The sequence below is a fragment of the Trachypithecus francoisi genome, unplaced genomic scaffold, assembly GCF_009764315.1.
Source record: "Trachypithecus francoisi isolate TF-2019V2 unplaced genomic scaffold, Tfra_2.0 Contig00101_ERROPOS395535, whole genome shotgun sequence".
Taxonomy (NCBI): domain Eukaryota; kingdom Metazoa; phylum Chordata; class Mammalia; order Primates; family Cercopithecidae; genus Trachypithecus; species Trachypithecus francoisi.
This window is the reverse complement of record NW_022680473.1, coordinates 160,198-182,481: the sequence shown is the minus strand read 5'-3', so window position 1 is coordinate 182,481 and position 22,284 is coordinate 160,198. Positions and strand designations below refer to the sequence as shown.

General features: G+C 44.0%; 1 pseudogene; it reads left to right on the top strand.

Annotated features, from left to right (window-relative positions):
• The first annotated feature begins 9,910 nt into the window (after window positions 1-9,910).
• On the top strand, window positions 9,911-11,200 carry LOC117097849 (annotated as a pseudogene).
• Window positions 11,201-22,284: the final 11,084 nt, after the last annotated feature.

The window sequence follows — 22,284 nt, the reverse complement described above, 5'->3', positions numbered from 1 at the left end:
TAGTGAGTAAACTTATCTATCCATCCTCCATGTATCCATCTATATTTCTATCAATCTATAAATTGTCTTATATGTATCTATGTATCCGACCTCTATCAGTTGTCTAATTTATCACCTATTGATTGTTTCTCCTCTATCCCAGGGGTCCCCAACCCCAGGCCATGGACTGGTACCAGTCGGTGGCCTGTTAGGAACTGGCACACACAGCAGGAAGTGAGCAGCAGGTGAGAGAGTGAAGCTGCATCTGTATTGACGGTTGCTCCCCATCGCTTGCATTACTGCTTGAGCTCCACTTCCTGTCAGATTAGCGGCTGCATGAGATTCTCACAGGAGCAAGAACCCTATTGTGAACTGTGCGTGTGAGGGATCTAGAGTTTGCCGCGTGCACCTTATGAGAATCTAATGCCTGATGATCTGTCACTGTCTCCCACCACCCCCAGATGGGACCATCTAGTTGCAGGAAAGCAAGCTCAGGGCTCCACTGATTCTACATGATAGTGAGTTGTAGAATTATTTCATTATATATTATAATGTAATCACAATACAAATAAAGTATACAATAAATGCAATGCCCTTGAATCATCCTAAAACCACCTCTCCATCAAGTCCATGGAAAAATTGTCTTCCCTGAAACTGGTTCCTCATGCCAAAAAGGCTGAAGACTGCTGGTCTATCCATCATCTATCATCTCTATGGTCTATCTTTCTATCTATCTTTATATCCACCTACCCATACTTGAGATAAGTTTAAACATTCATTTTTATTAATTTCATAAAAAATAGCCTTCTTCAAAGGTTAGCTAGAATCATGTGTGATCATTTTTTTCTTCAATAGAATAAAACGCAGTTGTAATAAAATACAGTCTAAATTCTTTAGAAAGTGACTTTATTGTAATACTTTCATTTATTTTTTTTTCTCTTGGCAAATGTGTGAGATTTTCCTAAAACACTATATAAACTTTTTGCATGTATGTATGTCTGGTTTTTGTTATTGTTGTTGTTTGTGCTACAGTGTGGGTAATCAAATAACAAAAATATTTGTTTTATTCTCATCATCCGGGCTTTATATAATTCTTGGGACTTAATTGATGAGTGACATATTGGAGGTGTCTAAAAAAAGGGTGATTTCCAGTTCTTTCTTTTAGTCAATCCTTCAAAGTCCGTACATTCTCCTGTTTCCTAAGGGGGCAGGGTGTTAAGAAAAATAAAAAACTTGACTTGAAAGTGCTTGTACAATTTAAATACTATGTTTGTTTGGCAGAAATAGTGTTTTAACAAGAGCACCATTTGTTTCTCCCTCACAAGAATTCTGGGGATGGAAAAACCCAAGGCTGGAGTTCTGGGATACCAGCACCTTCTTCCCTTAGCATGTGGACTCCCACATTTAACAAAAGCTGCTGCCCAGGCGTGGTGGCTCACGCCTGTCATCCCAGCACTTCAGGAGGCCAATGCAGGCAGATCATTTGAGGTCAGGAGTTCAAGACCAGCCTGACCAACATGGCGAAATTCCATCTCTACTAAAAACACAAAAATTAACCAGGCATGGTGGCACACGCCTGTAATCCCAGCTACTCGGGAGGCTAAGGTGGGAGAATTGCTTGAACCCAGGAGGCGGAGGTTGCAGTGAGCCTAGGTCGTGCCTCCAGCCTGGACAGAGCCAGACTCCATCTCAAAAAAAAAAAAAAGACAAAAGCTGCTGACTCTTCAGCCACCCCATCTGTATTCCAGACATAAATCAGGAGAACAGGAGAAGGAAGAAAAACAAACAAAACAAGACCCCCTCCAGGAGCTCCCAGCGCCACTGAACTTTCAAAGCGTCCATTGGAAGAGTGTTTAGAAAAGAATAAGTTTTTCTGTTGAGCATATTGCATAGTGTGTGGGTATGTGAGTGGTTTTCCCTATAGCTGCTGTAACCAACTGCCATGCATTTAGTGGATTAGAACAACACAAATGTATTATCTTATAGTTCTGGAGCTCAGAAGTCTAAAATTAAGGTGCCGGCAGGACTGTGTTCCTTCTGGAGGCTCTTGTGGGGAAATTCGTGGTCCCTTTCTGTATGTTCAAAGCCAGCTGCCTAGTATCTTCCAGTCTTTCTCTTTCTGACCCTCCTCGCTCCCTCTTCTAAGGACCCTGTGATTACATCAGGGTGCACCTGGACAACCCAGGCTCATCTCCCCATCTCAGGATGTTTCACTTAATTATAAGCTTGCTGCAAAAGTAATTGCGGTTTTTGCCATTATCTTTGCACCAACCTAATACATCTGCAAAGTCGTTTTTGCCACACAAAGTAACATATTCATGGGTTCCAGGGATTAGGATGTGGACATCTTTGGGCGCCTGTATGCAGCATGGTACACTCAGTAAAGAAGTAAGGGAAAATGAGCATCACCTAGGTATCTGACTATCTCAACCACCGTGAAATGGGACAAGTTCCCCCACCTCCCTCACAGGGCGTGCAATGGGGGTGTGGCTCACTTCTTCAGTGCCCCGCTGCGCAAACCCCTTGGAGGTGCAGGCAGCCGGGGAGGTTGCGGGGCTCCTACCCTCCGCAGCATCTGTGGGTGAATGTTTATAGCTCCTGAAGCCCCAGTGGGCGTGTGTTACAGGGTGCTCTTTTAGCTTAGCCATTCATAGGCGGCTTGTGTTACTCAGCTCATTTAGACCCCCTGCCTTATCACAAGGACAGAGGGCTTTCTGTATCCCGGGTTCTTGTCTTTGTGTACCTGAAGAATCAGATCACACGTGGGCTTGGAGAATGAGTGCAAGGTTTTATTGAGTAGAAGTAGCTCTCAGCCAATGGGGGAACCAGTAGGGAGACGGTTTTCGCCTGGAGTTGGCGGCCGCTCAGCAGTCCAGGCTTTCCTCTGACCTTCCCCGTGAAACTCCGTGTGGTTCTGCCGGTCAATGGCCTGCCAGCCTGCCTGCGTCTGCCGGTGCACTCTTCCGCTGGCGTGCTCCCCTCGAGGTCTGGCTGCTTGTGTCTTCTTCCGCTGGTGTGTTCCTCTCAATGTCCAGGCACTTGCGTGTCTGCCTGCTACGGTCTCGAGGTTTTTATAAGCACAGATTGGGAGTATAGCAGGCCAGAGTGCTCTTGGGAAATGCAACATTTGGGCAGGAAAACAGGAGTGCCTGTCCTCACTTAGGTCCATGGGCACAGGCCCACAGGTGGAGCCCTAGCCAGGGACCACACCCTCCTCTACGCAGCACTTACCTGCCCCCCTTCTATATGAACAGTGCTGTAAATGACAAAGTAGATGACTGATTTTTATGTAGATTCATGGAGCTACAAGTACACTCAGCCTAGACCTATCTGTAACCTCTGTGTGCATACCAAATTTTCTGGTAGATCCTTAACATGTAAGCACTTTTTGTTGGTTTGTTTTTGAGACAGAGTCTTGCTCTGTTGCCCAGGCTGGAGTGCAGTGGCATGATGTCGGCTCACAGCAACCTCCGCCTCCCAGGTTCAAGTGGTTCTTCTGCCTCAGCCTCCCAAGTACCTGGGATTACAGGCGTGCACCACCACACCTGGCTATGGGGTTTTGCCATGTTGACCAGGCTGGTCTTGAACTCCTGACCTCAAGTGATCCACCTGCCTCAGCCTCCCAAAGTGCTGGGATTACAGGTGTGAGCCATCCCGCCTGGCCTCATGTGAGCGTTTTAATTGCCACTAAAAGATATGATGGGCTGTGATTTTGTTACATGGTAAAGTGAGCCACACAGCAAAGTATATTCAAACACCCTTTAGCAAGACAGCTATTCACATACCGTGAGATTTCATCCTACACCAGTCAGAATGACTATTACTAAAAAAAAAGAAAAGAAAAGAAAAAAACAGATGTTGGTGAAGATGCAGAGAAAATGGAACACTTATACACTGTTCATGGGAATGTAGATTAGTACAATCTCTATGAAAAAGGGTGTGGAGATTTCTCAAAGATCCAAAAATAGAACTATCATTCAATCCAGCAACCCACTACTGGAAGTCTACCCAAAGAAAAAGAAAAAAAGAAATCATTATATCAAAAAGATGCTTGCACTGGCTGGGCATGGTGGCCCATGCCTGTCATCCCAGCACTTTGGGAGGCTGACGCGGGTGGATCACTAAAGGTCAGGAGTTCGAGACCAGCCTGGTCAACATGGTGAAACACCGTCTCTAATAAAAATACAAAAATTAGCCAGTTGTGATGGCGCACACCTGTATCCCCAGCTACTCGGGAGACTGAGGCAGGAGAATTGCTTGAACCCGGGAGGCAGAGGTTGCAGTGAGCCGAGATGGTGCCTCTGCACTGCAGCCTGGAAGACAGAGGGAGAATCCATCTCAAAATTGAAAGAAAATATACCTGTACTGGAAGCCCTGTTTACAATAGCAAAGATATGGAATCAACCTAAGTGTCCATCAATGGATGATGGGATAAAGAAAATGTGGCATATGTACATAGTGGAACACTATTCAGCCACAAAAAGGAATGCACCCATGTCTTTTGCAGCAACATGGATGGAAGTGGTGGTCATTTTCTTAAGTAAAACAACTCAGAAACAAAAAGACAAATGCTACGTGTTCTCACTAATAAGTGGGAGCTAAATAATGTTTCCAAATAGACATAGAGTGTGGAACAACAGACATTGCTGACTGGGAAGGGTGGGAGGGAGCTGAGGGATAAGAAGTTACTTAGTGGGCACAATATTCATTATGCCAGTGATGGTTACAGAAGCCAAGACTTCATCACTGCACAATTTAGGTGACAAAATCACACTTGTGCCCCATAAATTAATATGAATTTTTTAAAAAACCAATTACACTGCTTCTAAAAGTCATAATTTAAAAAGTCAAGTGATAAAAAAATGCATTTGTTGATTTAATCATTTGTCTAATTAATGAATCACACAATGTCGTGTGTATTGATGTAGATTGAACTCCACGCGGGCCTAAACTGTGTTAATCCCACTTGTTGAATTCTTTACTCAGGCAGGGAGGTCAGAATGTGAACTCGTGACTATGCTCCACATCTCAGCAGGGAGCAGCATGTGCTGTCTTGCCTGTCTGCTCCTGCAGATCAGTAGCAACCTGTCTAAGTGCAAATAGAGAACCAGTATGGGGATGTGTCTGGGCTGAGCAGAGAAAATCACTTCGAGAAATCACTGATATCTGCCAAGGGCTGGGAGAAAGGAGGACACAGGGGCATTCAATTAGCACACCTGCCCTCATCGGTCCAAATGCTACTTCAGTGCAAACTTTTATTGCATTGTGTCTTAGTCCGTTTCACGTTGCTGATAAGGACATACCTGAGACTGGGAAGAAAAAAGGTTTCATTGGACTTACAGTTCCACGTGGCTGGGGAGGCCTCAGATTTATGGCGGGAGGTGAAAGGCACTTCTTACATGGCGGCAGCAAGAGAAAATGAGGAAGATGCAAAAGCGGAAACCCCTCATAAAACCATCAGATCTCATGAGACCCACCCACTACCATGAGAACAGTATGGGGGAAACCGCCCCCGTGATTCAAATTATCTCCCACTGGGTCCCTCCCACAACACATGGGAATACATTCAAGATGAGATTTGGGTGGGGATGCAGCCGGACCATATCACACTGGTAACATACTTGCCTGTGTAGTTTTAGGAATGTGCTTCTCCAGCCTACTAAAACCTAATTTTAACACAGAATATCTTAATTCAATTTTTAAAGATTTTTCTAACAGCTTTTTTGGGGAAAAAAAGATTTACATCAGTTTATTTACTGAAACAAATATAGTAGATTTGTTTGTAAATATATCCTAATTATGCAATATGGAAACTTCGAAGGAAAGTGAGAGTCTTTTTGTTGTTGTTGTTATTTTGTTTTGTTTTTGAGACAGGGTCTCAATCTGTCACCCAGGCTGGAGTGCAGTGGTGAAATTATGACTCACTGTAGCCTTGACCTCCTGGGCTAAGGTAATCTTCCTGCCTCAGCCTCCTGAGTAGCTGGGACTACAGGTGTACACCACCATGCCCAGCTAACATTTATATTTTTTGTAGAGACAAGGTCTCATTATATTGCCCAAGCTGGTCTCAAACTCCTGGACTCAAGCGATCCTCCTGCCTTGGCCTAATAAAGTGCTGGGATTACAGGCATGAGCCATCATGCCTAGCCTTCATTTTTAACATAACACCTATAAGAGATCACTTGATTTCCAGGCACATCGTGTTCTATCATTGGTTTCTTCAAAATTTATTAGAACAACTTTACCTTGTGTATATTTGTTAATAATTGTATCACAAATGATTTAATGTAGTAATTATTATAATGTTTATTGTTAATAATGCAAATAATATATATTATATAATATGTATCTTTAGGTATATTTTATAAGTTATATGGCTGTATAAGATATATTACAAAATTATATCACATTCATAAAATACACACTATATTATATTATATATAATATATTGCATATAAATTACACGTGGTGGCTCATGCCTGTAATCCCAGCACTTTGGGAGGCCAACGCAGGTGGATCATAAGGTCAGGAGATCGAAACCATCCTGGCCAACATGGCGAAACCCCATCTCTACTAAAAATACCAAAATTAGCAGGGCATGGTGTGGCTACTCAGGAGCCTGACAGGAGAATCGCTTGAACTCGGGAGGCGGAGGTTGCAGTGAGCTGAGATCTCACCACTGCACTCCAGCCTGGGCAACACAGTGAGACTCCATCTCAAAAAAAAAAAAAGCTACGTATGAATATATAACTTGCATCATAACATAAATATCTTTCTATAATATGTAATACTTATGCTATTATGATATATTCATTCTATTATATAATATATTCATATATATTGTATTTATATATTTGTATATTATACATCGTACATTCATTTAAAAAATCTAATGTTTACCTAATCAAGTTATCTAATTATCTTATAACATCTAAATAAAATTTATATTTATATAAATTATGTATTTATGTTTTATAGTATTATATCAATACATGTAAATGTATCAACATCAATATATGTGTGTTATGAAATATTTATGTATTACAATACAATAAATTCACATTTTTTCAAACATGTATAAATTTAAGTTATGCACTTAAATATGTATGAATATCTTATGCAGATTTCAATATTAATTAGATAAGCATGCAAACATATTTTCCCTTTGCCTTTAGGGAATTCATTATTCTGTGTAAGTTGTCCTTCTTTTTCAACTGGAAAAAACGTAAATAAACTTGAGTTGAAATCTAAATGTTTGATCTGTTTATTCCAACATTTCTTACACTTAGTTTATCTGTCTATGGCTCATACGACTTACATGGATTGCTTGAAAGAGTTAATGGTAGGGTTACGGCAGGGTTATTGCGGTAGAGGTTAAGCAGAATTAATGTAGGAAACTGAGTTCCCCCTAGAAGCACAAGCAGAGACTAGGATTGGAGGGTAAGGTGTTTATGGGGAGGTGATACCAGGAAGGATCCTTTGGAGAACCAGAAAATGAGACAGTCGAGGCCCCATTGCAGAAACCTTCATTGAGCTAATCTGAGTGTTTGACCTGGGACTGCGCATTTTTGGCAAACACCCAAGTTGTTTCTGAAGCAAGTAGAATGTGGATCATGCATCTCCTGGAGGATACTCTGGTTCAAAGGAATCTCCTGTTTACACCGGCTCATTGGCTTTTTGAGTGATAACCCTGACTGGGCCCATGACAGGTCAATTTCACCTTGAGAATGAGTAGTTCAGGGACTCTGGCTCTTATGTTAAGCTTCCTAGTTACTCACAAGGGTGCCCAATGGCTCACAGGTGAGAAGACCAAGGTACAGTACGGGGGATCGGCAGTCAATTCCCATCACTAGAAATGACTCACATTGTGGCCCAATAATTCCTGATGTACAGTGCATTATCACTGGGTAAATGGCTGCCTCCTGGGAAGATACAGAATTTACAGGCCCTCACTCATTTGCCAACTTATTAATTTTCTATGGCTGTTGTCACGAATTGCTATAAACTTAGTTGTTTAAATGATGCAAATTTATTTTCTTACACTTCTACAGTTCAGTAATTCTGGAAGTGAGAAGTTCAACAAGAGCCTCATTGGGCTAAAATCAAGATGTCGGTAGGCTCAGCATCATGCAATGCAACAACATCATAAACCTACACATGTAGTCCTTAATCACAAGTACAAGTTGATGTTATTTTAAAAAATAAAATAAGAATGAAAAATTCTTATTTTTCTTTCACCAAGAATGAAAAATCCTTGTGAATTTCCTTCTGGAATCTCTTTTGAACAGATATATGGTGTATTCATTTCTTAAACCTGATCTTTGATCTGATACGAATGTTGATTTTTTTCCTAATTTTTGCATTAAATCATTCATTAAAGTGGTTATAATTATAAAAGTGAAAAAAATAACAAAAAGGTGTCAGTAGGGCTACATTCTATTAGAGAAGATGTTGGGCAGAATTCATTTCCTTGCTTTTCAGGGATGGTGGCAGAATTGTTTCTTGTGGTTGCAGAATTGAGGTCTCCCTTTCTGGCTGGCTATAAAATGAACATCATTTCCAGCTTCCAGAGACCACCATCCTCATCTCTGAGTCTTCTGCTGTTTTTTGTTTGTTTGTTTATTTGCTTGTTTTGTTTTGTTCTGTTTTGTTTTTGAGACCGGGTCTTGCTCTGTTCCTCAGGCTGGAGTGCAGTGGTGTCTTTACAGCTCACTGCAGCCTCGACCTCCTGGGATCAAGCGATCCTCCTGCCTCAGCCTCTCAAAGTGCTGGGATTACAGACATAAGCCACTGCACCCAGCCTTTTAATTTTTCTGAGATAAGGTCTCACTCTATCACCCAGGCTGGAGTGCAGTGTGACGGTCATAGCTCACTACAGCCTCCAACTCCTATGATCAAGCATTTCTTTCGCCTCAGCCTCCAGAATGGATCAGATTACAGGTGCGTGCCTCCATATCTGGCTTTTTTTTTTTTTTTTTTAGTGGAGACAATGTCTTGCTATGATGCCAGGCTGGCCTTGAATTTTGTCTACTTTTAAGGACTCTAAGGACAGTTTAAACCACTACAGGTGTACTTAGTTTCCTCTGGAGGCTCTAGGGGAGGATTCTTCCTGCCTCTCCCAGCTCATGGGGGCTCCAGGCATCCCTGGGCTTGTGGCCGCATCACTGCAGTCTCTGCCTCTGTCTCCACGTGGCCTTCTCCTCTGTGTCTGTGTGTCCTCTTCTACCTCTTACAAGGACACCTGTCATTGCATTTAGGGTCCTGAATCCAGCGTGACTTCTTGCAATTAGATTGAATAATCAAAAACAATCTCCCAGTTTTAAGGTCGAGTGAGTTAGCCACCTTAATTCCATCTGCAACCTTTCTTCCCTTTCTCCATTGCAGGGTACCATATTCACAGGAGATTGGGATGTGGCCCTCTTTCGGGGGCCATTATCTTGCCTCCTATGCCTTTCTCTTTCCGATTCTGGCTCATATCTGCCATGGAATCTTGTCTCCACCTGATAGCCCAGAACTGCCCCAAATGCTGACCAATTTTGACACACAGAGTTCTCAATAGGCTCAGCTCCTCAGCTGATAGGCACTGAATCCAAGCACATCTCACAGCCAAACCAACGCTGGGGCTCCAAAGGAGAGTTCAAAGCTCCTTCAGTGTACACCACAACACTCTCCACCCAGGGTCTGAGCATGGCTCATGGGCCTGAGGCCCGTGTTGACCCAAACTCTTGGTGAGTGTGCTAACCTACCTGACATTTCTCATTGATTTTGGCGTTGCCTCTAACCTGAATGGTATTAGTCTGGTACAGTTGCTGGAAACAATTACCTCCTCTTGCTCTATCACCTGCCTCAGCTGCCTGGGGTCCTAGTGGTTCACTGCACCGTGAAGACAGATTCCAGAAGCAGAGAACTCGCACCTCCCATCCCAGACGCTATGTCCAGCAACGGCTCCATGCTTCTGGCCCACAGTGGTGCCCTGGACACCTTCTGCATCCTCGTATGGCTGAAGGAACAAGGCCATGACATCATTGCCTACCTGGCCAACATCAGCCAGAAGGAAGACTTCGAGGAAGACAGGAAGAAGGCATGGAAGCTTGGGGCCAAAAAGATGTTCATGAATGATGTCAGCAGGGAGTTTGTGGAGGAGCTCATGTGGCCGACCATCCAGTCCAGCATGCTGCATGAGGACCACTACCTCCTGCGCACCTCTCTGGCTAGGCCCTGCATCACCCACAAACAAGGGGAAATCACCCAGCAGGAGGGGGCCAAGTATATATCGTACAGCATCATGGGAAAGGGGAATGGTCAGGTCCGGCTTGAGCGCACCTGCCCACTGGCCCCCAGATTAAGGCCATTTCTCCCCGGAGGATGCCCGAGTTCTACAACTGGTTCCAGGGCCTCAACGAGCTGATGGAATAGGCAAAGCAACACCAGATTCCCATCCCGGTCACTCCCAAGAACCCGGGGAGCGTGGACGAGAACCTCATGCATATGAGCTATGAGGCTGGAATCCTGGAGAAACCCAGCTCATAAGCCCTGACCTGACCAAAGCCCCCAACACCCCTGATATTCTCGAGATTGAGTTCAAAAAAGGCGTCCCCGTGAAGGGGAACAACGTCGAGGATGGCACCACCCACCAGACCTCCTAGGAGCTCTTCGTGTAACTGAACGAAACCAGAGGCAAGCACGGCCTGGGCCGTATTGACGTCGTGGAGAACATTTCATGGCAATGAAGTCCTGAGGCATCTATGAGACCCCAGCAAGCACCATCCTTTACCATGCTCATTTACACATCGAGGACTTCACCATGGATCGGGAAGTGCGCAAAATCAAACAAGGCCTTGGCTTGAAATTTGCTGAGCTGGTGTATACTGGTTTCTGGCACAGCCCTGAGTGTGAATTTGCCCGCCATTGCATCACCAAGTCCCAGGAGCGAGTGGAAGGGAAAGTGCAGGTGTCCGTCTTCAAGGGCCGGGTGTACATCCTCAGCCGGAAGTTCCCACTGTCTCTCTACAACGAGGAGTTGGTGAGCATGAGTGTGCAGGGCGATTAGGAGCCGGTTGATGCCACCGGGTTCATCACCATCAGTTCCCTCAGGCTGAAGGAAGATCATCGTCTCCAGAGCAAGGTCACTGCCAAATGGACCCCTACACAAGGGGAACTGGGGCCTCCTCACTTTGCAGATCCCCCAAGTAAAGGCACTAATTCTTGTGATATTTTGTAATTGTGACTTGTTTTCCCCAGCTGGCAGCGTAGTGGGGCTGCCAGGCCCCAGCTTTGTTCCCTGGTCCCCCTGAAGCCTGCAAAAGTGGTCACTGAAGGGAAGGGTGGGGGACAGTTGCAGTGGGGAGCTATAAAATGACATTTTTTTGAGATAAGTTCTGACTCTGTCACCCAGGCTGGAGCGCAGTGGCTTGATCTCGGCTCACTGCAGCCTCCACCTCCTGGGTTCAGGTGATTCTCATCCTCAGCCTTCATTCTCATTCTCATCCCTCAGTAGCTGGGATTAACACGCGTACACCACCATGCCTGGCTAATTTTTGTATTTTCAGTAGAGACAAGGCTTCACCATGTTGACCAGGCTGGTCACGAACTCCTGACCTCAGGTAATCTGTCCACCTCGGCCTCCCAGAGTGCTGGCCTTGCAGGCGTGAGTCACCATGCCTGGCCAAAAATGACAATTAAAAGAAGATTTAAAAAAATAATGACCTCCTACTGGGTGGCTAAAAGCAACAAAAATGTATTATCTCCCAGTTCTGATTTTTTCCAAATTTGTTAATTTTTGTGGGTACATAGGAGGTGTATATATTTATGGGATATCTGCAATGTTTTGATACAGGCATGCAATGCATAATAATCACATCACAGAGAATGGGGTGTCCAACCCCTCAAGCATTTACCCTTTGTGTTACCAATCATCCAATTATACTCTTTTAGTTATTTTTAAATGTAAAAGTAAGTCATTTCTGGTCTCCTAGTTCTCTTGTTGGCCTCTCCCCAGCTTCCAGTAGCCACCGGCAATCCTTGGCATCCCTGGACCTGTGGCCGCATCGCTCCAGTCCCTGCCTCCATCTCCACGTGGCCTTCTCCTCTGTGTCTGTGTATCCTCTCTGTCTCTTAGAAGGACACCTGCCATTGCACTTAGGGCCCAGCCTAATCCAGGAGGGTCTCATCTTGAGATCCTTGACTTAGGTATGTCTGCAAAGCCCCTATTTGCAAATGAGGTCCCATTCACAGGATCTGGCCATTAGAATATAGATATATCTTTCCAAGACCACAGTTTAAGCCACTACAGGTGTACTTAGTTCCCTCAGGAGGCTCTAGGGGAGGGTCCTTCCTGACTCTCCCAGCTCCTGGGGGCTCCAGGCATCCTTGGGCTTGTGGCTGCATCACTCCAGTCTCTGCCTCTGTCTCCACATGGCCTTCTCCTCTGTATCTGTATCGCCTCTTCTGTCTCTTACGAGTACACCTGTCATTGCATTTAGGGTCCTGAATCCAACAGGACTTCATCTTGACATCCTGTACTAATTACAGTTACAAAGACTCAATTTCCAAATAAGGTCCTATTCCAAAGTTTTGAGTGGACATGGAATTTTTTTAGTGGGAAAAGTGGGGAGAAGACACAGCATATCTGTTGTGTTTCCCCCATCCTCTGGCTCCTGCTGCTTGCTCCTAGCCAGTGGGATCCTGGTCGCTCACATCTAAGCCATTAGCTGGAATCTTGCCTGCAGGGAGCTACCCCAACCCCCCGCCCTCACTGACTCTATTGGGTTATGTATTCCCCGTCTAATTTTATCACCACAATTATCACAATGTATATCTCATCGTCCCCAGTCTAGGGACTTTACCTTCAACCATCCTTTCATTAAAATGGCTTATTAAGGTGCTTACTGCAAGTTGGACTATGTAGCTAGATTTAGTTTTTAAATACCTGAATTGAGCAACATAATTTGACCTCCTACTCTCTGCTTGTCCTAGAAAAAAGCAGTAGTTACACATGAATTAGAGTCTCAAGATATGAGACCTTTTCAGGTCGGGCATGGTGGCTCACGCCTGTAATCCCAACACCTGGGGAGGCCAAGGCAGGAGGATCACTTGAGCCCAGGATTTCAGGACCACATGGGCAACATGAGGAGACCTCTGTCTCTACAAAAAAAAAAATTAGCCGGTGTGGTAGCACACACCTATAGTTCCAGCTACTCAGGAGGCTAAAGTGGGAGGATCACTTAAGCTTAGGAGGTGGAGGCTGCAGTGAGCTATAATCAGACAACTGCATTCCAGCCTGGGCAATAGAGCAAGACCCTGTCTCAAAATAAAATAAAATAAAATAAAATAAAACGTGAATTGAAAAACGTAATTTGATCTCCTGCCCTGTGTCCATCCTAGAAAAAAGCACTAGGGGCCCTTGAATTTGAATCTTAAAATATGAGACCTTTGTTTTAAATGAACCACCCATAGTCTCCACACCTGTTGTGAAGAAGTAACTAAAAGGAGCTGATTTTGTTTACTTAGCAGAGTCCCCTATATCCCTAAGTGACTCACAGCCTGCTGCTGTTACATAACAGCTTGCTAGACAGACTAAACATTTCAGGATTGTTCAGGGAACAAAATGCAAGTAAAGTGCTCCTACAGAAACGTTGCCCCTGGCTATCAACACCTATGAGACACTTGGAAATGGACGTCGTTTTGTTTTGCTTTGCTTTGTTTTGCTTTGTAGGAAGACAGATACACTTTGCATGTTGTCCACATATGGAAACTATAGTCTGAATATACAACCTGGGTGGCCAAATTAGTTGCAAGCAAAGATACAGTAGCAGTAATAAGAGTGTTACCCTGATAGAAGGAGAATGAACAGATCCACAATAGGTCAGAAGATCTGAAGTTGCATCCACCTTTATTCATTAGGAAGCATATAAAAAGCAGGAAACAATAGCTAATGTGCTTAATTCATGTTTAAAGAATAATTGAGGTAACAGATATCAGTGTGTTTTCAAAACAAATAAAATTCAACGGCTGCAGTTTCCTATCTGGTTATATAATTCCCATGTAGTTTTATCACCCAATTGATGACTAAGTTAAACCCACAACACCCTTGCCAAGGCCTGCCCAGCCTCCAGTGATAGGCAGTGATATTTCAATTCATTTAGGGGTAAGTTTGTTCCACATTCCACCAGCTCTATTGTGTGGGTTTTTGTGTTAGGGAGACACCAATCCACCTCTAGGTAAGTTTCATGGATCACAGGTACACCCCTAGGGACCCTGTAGAATGTCTGTGATATTTACACTACACAGCAGCCCCTCAAATCTTAAATGGCACACACACACAAATGATCACACTTCCTGTATCTTAATTTGATTCAGAATAAATACGCACTCATGCATGTTGAGGTTGAGAGTCTGCTATGGTCTGCATGTCTATGTCCTACCCCAAATTCTTATGCTGAAATCCTCACCCGAAAGGTGATGGTGTTGGGAGGTAGGGCCTTTGGGAGGTGATGAGGTCGTAAGGTGCAGCCTCATGAATGGGATGGGTGCCCTTAGAAAAATGACCTCAGAGAGTTCCCTCGCCCCTTCCACCATGTGAGGACACAGTCAGAAAGCTCCATCTTAATCCAGGAAGCGGGTCCTAAAAAGACACTGAATCTGCCCCTCCTTGACCTTGGACTCCCAGCCTCCAGAAGTGTGAAGAGTAAATGTCTGCTGTTTGTGAGCCCTCCAGGCTATGGTATTTTGCTAGAGAAGTCTGAATGGACTTATCCAGGTGGGTCTGCTATTATCACAGGGATCCTTACAAAAGGGAAGTAGAAGAGTCACAGGCTGCAGGAAGCAGAGGTTGGTATGATGTAATTTGAAGATACAGGAAGGGGTCATGAGCCAAGGAATGCAGGCAGCCTCTAGAAGCCGGAAACAGAAAGAAATCGTTTTTCTCGGGCCGGGCGCGGTGGCTCAAGCCTGTAATCCCAGCACTTTGGGAGGCCGAGACGGGTGGATCACGAGGTCAGGAGATCGAGACCATCCTGGCTAACACAGTGAAACCCCGTCTCTACTAAAAATACAAAACTAGCCGGGCGAGGTGGCGGGCGCCTGTAGTCCCAGCTACTCGGGAGGCTGAGGCAGGAGAATGGCGTAAACCCGGGAGGCGGAGCTTGCAGTGAGCTGAGATCTGGCCACTGCACTCCAGTCCGGGCGACAGAGCGAGACTCCGCCTCAAAAAAAAAAAAAAAAAAAAGAATCGTTTTTCTCCTAAAATATTCAGAAGAAACACAGCTCTGCAGACATCTTTATTTTATTCTGATGTCCAAAGTTGTAACAGAATAAATGGGTGTTGTTTTAAGCAAGGACATGGTGATGATTTGTGACAGCAGCCACAAACTCGCACGCTTATCGTCCTGCTGTTCAACCTTCCCTACAAGAGAAATTCACCCCAGGCCCTTTGCACCTGCTGGCTCCTCTGCTTGGAAGTTTCTTTCTCCAAATACTGAATGATTTATTCCAACACCACCTCATCAGAGTGGCTTTTCACCTGTCTCTTTCCAAAACAACCTCCTCCTTTCCTTTTGCCCTGATTCACTTTGGAAACAGTTTCTATGTGAGTTTGGTGTTTATTTTACTGCATCTGACTCTCTCACTAGAATGTGAGCTCAGTGGAAGCTTCAGCATTCTCACTCATGGCCCTGTCTAGGGTTAGGGTTAGGTTTAAGCAATCTGGAGCCATCAATAGCTATTGAATGAATGAGCATGGCCAGGTCTATGTTTAGAGGGTTAACTTTTGGACAGGGACATATATCTTCTTAAGCAGTGAGGAAGTCAGCAAGAGCCATCAAGCTGTCATAGGGAAAGAGTAGAAGCACACCTATTGGGAGTGGAAATCAGAGTTAGGGGCACTTCATGGGTCTCTCTGACTCTGAGACACCCGACTGCATGGTGAGACATTGTATTTGCCTGTTTTCACATTGCTGATAAAGACATACCTGAGACTGGGAAATTTACAAAAGAAAGAGGTTTAATGGACTTATAGTTCCACTTGGCTGGGGAGGCCTCAGAATCATGGCAGAAAGCAAGGAGGAGCAAGTCATGTCTTACATGGATGGCAGCAGGCAAAGAGAAAGCTTGTGCAGGGAAACTCCCCTTTATAAAACCATCAGATCTCATGAGACTTATTCACTATCACGAGAACAGCATAAGAAAGACCTGCCCCCATGATTCAATTACTTCCCACTGGGCCCCTCCCACAACACGTGGGAATTCAAGATGAGATTTGGGTGGGGACACAACCAAACAATATCAGACTTCTTCCATGAGTGATTTTGGCTCCAGATACGCAGTGAAGCCACCTGTGATGACTGTTAAGGTGACTCTGGAAGTCACCTGTGACCTTCCAAAAACACCTGTACCTATGGATCTAACTACATAGATTTGACTTCATTGGACCTGGGTGTAGTCTGAATTTTGGGAGTGCAAATGTTCTTCTTGTGAGTCCAACAATCTGTAAATGGATATGATAATGCCTAGATTCCAAGAGAGAAACAAATGTATAGTCAGCATCAAATTGGTTTGGGATGTGGGAGGCAGAGGATGTCATGGGTCAGGGAAAATGGGAGATCCTGAATTAGCCAATCTTTCTTATAAAGGACATATTTTCTTCAGAAGAGTAAATAAAACCCAATTTCAAACTTGATTTAAACAAAACGTGTGTCTGCACATGGGTGTCTATCCCTTAAGGATTTAAGAGTCATCTTACTATCCATTTATATTTATGAAATAAATATAGTTCTCTGCAGGGAGAAAAATGTTGTAATTTTCTTTTACTTGAGGCCAACTCTGTTTTTTGGCCATGTGTTCAGCCATAAGTGGAACTGGCCAAATTTTAATTTTCCAAGAGTATCATAAAGAATAGAAATGGAAAGTAATAAAGAGAAAGTGACTGAGTGGGCAATATTTTCCTTTTAGCTCCCAAAGAGAGTGGCCAATTGTCATTTATTCTCAGAAGCAATGTAGGAATTCATGGGCTACCCCAAGAGATGCCATGAGAACAAAAGGGTAGACCCAAAACAAAGGTAGCTAATGTCAGCACGTGATGTATGATGCAATTTGAAGACCAGGGAGAAGTTGAAGGGATACAAAGAGGGACATTGTGTCTCACATATAGAATCATGTAAGGGTAAAGATGTGCAGTGTGCCAAGTGAGTGTTTTCCAATTGGCAGTAGACATCAACTCTTCTACTGAGAAATAGTATGGGGAAAAGAGAAAGAGAAGGTTAGAGGTATGCTGCCTCTCTAATTAAAACAACTCTTTGAAAAATATGTATAGAAGACTTCTAAGTATCCCAAAGCCACAGACATACAAGATGTAGATTTGGCCATGGACCTTTGGCCATGGAACATTTGTACTCCCAGAATCGAGACTACATCCAGGACCAGTGAAGTCCAATCCCTATAGGTAGAACCATTGGGGCAGGAGTTTCTGGATGCTCACAGGTGACTTCCAAAGTCACCTTAAAGGCCATCACAGGTAGTTGGGGCCCAGAAACACTCAAGGAACGAGGCTCACCATGCAGTTGGGTGTCTCAGAATCAGAGAGACCCATGCAGTGTCCCCTAACTCTGATTTTCCACTGGCAATAGGTGTGCTTCTACTCTTTTTCTATGACTGCCTGATGGCTCTTGCTGTCTTCTGCACTGCTTAAGAAGATATTACGTCCCTGTCCAGCAGTTGACCCTCTAAACGTAGACTTGGCCATGCTCATTCATTCATTCAATAGCTATTGATGGCTCCATGATGCCTAACTCTAACCTAACCCTAACCCTACCCCTAACCCTAACCCTACCCTTACCCCTAACCCTAAACAGGACCATGAGAGAGAACACTGAAGTTTCCATTGAGTTCACATTCTAGACAGAGAGTCAGACACAGTACAATAAACACTAAACTCACATAGGAACTGTTTCCAAAAGTGAATCAGGGCAAAGAGGAAAGACAAGGTAATTTTGGAAAGAGGCAGGTGAAAAGCTGCTCTGAGGAGGTAGTGTTGGAATAAATAATTCGGTTTTTGGAGAAAGAAGCTTCCAAGAAGAGGGGCAGCAGGTGCAAAGGGCCTGGGGTGCATTTGTGTTGTAGGGAAATTTGAACAGCAGGATGATGAGTGTGTGAGTCTCCTGTGGCTGCTGTTACATGGGTCTGAGGGTGATAAAATGAGAACCTTTTAGTCAAATAGTTCAGTGCCCAGTTTGAGGACAGTAGGTTGATAAACCAGCCACGAATATTCCAGGATTTCTCTCATCCATTTGCAAGACTGAAACTGGCCTTGTTTATACCATGTTTCAATAACAGGCTGCCTTATTAACACGTACTCCTGTAGGATAGGAAAAACGCTGACTCAATAATAACACTGCCTGAAAAAGAAATGCAACAAAACATGTTTTTCCTCTTTCTCCCTCTCTTCCCTCTCTTCTAATTGTATAAAGTGATATCTTATTATCTTCATTTTTATTTCTCACTACATTCTGATTTTGGCATCTCCTCGTACTCATTGAATGAGTTTTCTAGGGATGCTGCAATGCATTCCCACAAGTTCAGTGGCTTAAAACAACACAATTGGGTATCTTCCAGTTCTGAAAGTCAGAGTCCAAAATGAGTCTCCCTGGGATAAAATTGACATATTGGCAGGACCCCATTCCTTCTGGAGGCTCTACACAGGGAGGATCTGTTTTCTTGCCATTTCCAGCTTTTAGGAGTGTCAACTAAAAATAAAATTCTAACACCCCCTCTCCTCCCACCTCCCACCTCCCCCCCCCCACCCCGGTTATCTGAACAGACCCCTCCTCTCAGCCAAGCGACTCCAAAGTTAACCTAAAAAACTGGTTCAGGCCATGATGGGAAGTGGAAGCTGGACATGCCTCATCATGCCCTCCTCCCTTTTGGAATCACTGATAGAACAGACTCTCTAACTCTGGTAAGAAACATTTACAATCTATTCTCTCTGGAGCCTGCTACCTGGAGGCTTCATCTTCATGATAAAACCTTGGTCTGTACAACCCCTTATCATAACCCAGACATTCTTTTCTACTGATAATAACTCTTTCAACCAATTGGAAGTGCCTCTGCCTGCCACTTTGAGTTGTCCTGCCTTTCTGGACCGAACCAATGTACATCCTACATGTAGTGATTGATGTGTCATGTCCCCTAAAATACATCAAACCAAGCAGTACTCCAGCCAGCTTGGGCAGATGTCCTCAGGACCTCCTGAGACTGTGTCATGGGCACACCCTTAACCTTGGCAAAATAAACTTTCTAAACTGATTGAAATCTGTCTCGGTTACTTTTGGTTTAATGGGAGCTACCAATGTTTCTTGACTCACGGCCCCTTTCTCCATCTGCAAAGCCAACCACAGCCACAGGGTCTAGTCTTTCTCAAGTTGCCGTCTCTCTAGTTCTCCCTCTCCACAACCTTTTGAGGATCTCAGTGGTCACAAGGGGCCACCTGTGTTATTCAGGATACTCTCCTTATTTCAAGATCAACTGATGAGAGAAAACTTGATTCCATCTACAACCTGAATTTCCTATTGTCATGGTGCATAACATATGTATAGGCTCTGGGAAATAGGACACGACATCTTGGGATGGGAGAGATCACCCTGTCTGCTATACGCATTCAAACTATTCAAGTTTCTTCTTGTAAGAATTATTATTCCTACCCATTTTGCCTTTCCTCTTGGGTTTTATTTTCATCTTAATCGGCATACTGGCCAGGAGCAGTGGCTCATGCCTGTAATCCCAGCACTTTGGGAGATTGCAGTAGGAGGATCACTTGAGCCCAGGAGTTTGAGACCAGCTTGGCCAATATGGCGAAACCCCACCTCTGCTAAAAATACAAAAAATTAGCTGGGCGTGGTGGTGCATGCCTGTAATCCCAGCTACTCAGGACGCTGAGGCACAAGAATCGCTTGAACCCAGGAGGTGGAGGTTGCAGTGGGCCGAGATAGCACCACTGCACTCCCGCCTACGTGGCAGTGAGGCTCTGTCTCAAAAAAAAAAAAAAGTAGAAAGATTTTTTTAAAAAATAATAATAATGGGCATACTTTGTGTAGTTTAGGTATTAGCCCCTCATCAGTTTGATACTGTGTGTGTGTATGTGCGTGTGTGTGCGTGTGTGTGTGTGCGTGTGTATGTGCATGTGTGTGCGTGCATGCACGTGTGCGTGCACGCGCGTGTTTGCATGCGTGCACGGGTCTGCATGCGCATGTGTGCGTGCGTGTGTGTATGTGCGCGTGCAGGTGTGTGCGTGTCTGTACATGCATGTGTACATGTGCGTGTGTGTGCGTGTGTGTGTGCCTGTGTGTGTGTGCGCGCGTATGTTTGTGTGTGTGTGAGCGGTTTTCTGTGAGGTATTTCTAAGATATTTTTCTTTCTTCTCACAATTCAAATACTTAACCAGAATACTTCCAGTTGTTATTTTTCTTTCCATAACTTTCATCTGGGACTAATTAAGAACCAGATAGCCAGAAAGGTCTTATGAATTATTATTTAAGAATAAAGATGATGTTATTTTGTAGATGTTACAAAACTACAATGAACTGATTTCCAAGAACACTGTGCATTCTTTTTTGTTTGTTTTTAGTGTCTCCAATAATTTATCTTGTAGGTAACCTACCCTCACAGAAACTCAGGGCAGAAGAGGAGACCGAGGTTTCTGTGCAATTATTTATTTGGAAATGGAGCCCATTCCCTCTCCGGAGCAGGAGCTCAGGAAGTGGAGGAAAGGACGTGAAACGGGAAAAGAGGAAAAGCCCGTTTGACTATTTATGACTGGATTCGCTGCCAAAGTGGCAACTGGAGTTTTTTTAGGATAACTGTAAGGCTGCACCCGGGAGACGAGAGAGGAAGCTATTTCTCCACCTCCTTCCGTCCTCTACGGCTGAAGGATGGCTCCTTCTCTCTTGTGATCCTGAGTGCTGGAAAGCTGAAGGAATTCTTCCGAGAACTGAGTGAGTTCAGCCAGCCTGGATTCCCGGGAATTCTGGTGAAACCTGACTGGGGTAAGAACAAAGACTGAGAAGGTTTGACTTGGTAGACAACCAATACCTCATGAATAGATATCCTGTAACATAAAATAATGATAATACTAACAATACTTATCATTATTATTAGCAATAATCCTGCAGGTTTGTCATTACTGCCTATGTATATTTTTTCCAGGATGAAAAAACTTCCTCCACATTCTAGGACAGAATTTCGCTCCTTGAGTAGATAGTCCACAGAATCTTAACCTCACAGGATGGTTCATTCAAAACAGATTCAATGATAAAACACACTTTAGAAAGGTTAAATATATATTTCCTTGTTAGTGACTCATAACCCTGTTAGTTATGACTGTGTAACAAGTTAACCCCAACATTGAGCTGTTTAAAGCCACACACAACACACACGTATTGTCTTGGTTTCTGTGGGCTTGGGATCTGAGAATGAGCTGGCATGGTTAGCTGGGTCTTATAGCTGAGGGTCTCTTAGAAGGTTGCAGTTGAGGTAGAGGTGGGGACTACAGCATCTCAGGGCTTGATTGCAGAGGGATTTGCTTCCAAGCTCACTCACATGGCTGTTGGTGGGATTCAGTTCCTCACTGGCTGTTGTCCAGAAGGTTCCTTTCATTCTGAGTCACAGGGACTTCTCCATTGGGAAGCTCATGACACAAAGGCTGGCTTCCATCACAGCAAGCACGCAATCAAGCCAGTGAGAGGGGATGAGGAATATGGAAGCCGCAGCCTTTGTGTAACCTAATTTTGGTAATTGCATTCCATCATAGTCGGCACATTGTGTTCATTAGAAGCAAGTTGTGCATCCTGCCTACACTCGGGGAAAATGATTATACAAGGGAATGAATGCCAGGAGTGGGGGATTCTTGAAGTTTCTCTTAGAGTGAGCCTTCCTATGTTGGCAGCATATACAGAATCTCTAGGATAGCAGGTTCAATCAGGAAGTGATAACCTGCAAAATGGGACAAAATGTTTGCAAACTCTGCATCCAACTAATTTCCAGAATCTACAGGGGACTCACCAACAACCAAAACAATCCATATAACCCTAGTAAAATGTGGGCAAAGAGCACGAACACACAGTCTTCAAAAGAAGACATATCAATGGCCAGCAAGCATATGAAAAGTTGCTCAACATGACTAATCATCAGAGAAAAGCAAATTGAAACCATAATGAGATATCTTCTTATTTCAATCAGACTATTTCTTTTTTTTTTTTTTTCTTTTTTTGAGACAGAGTCCCGCTCTGTCACCCAGGCTGGAGATAATTTGATTATTAC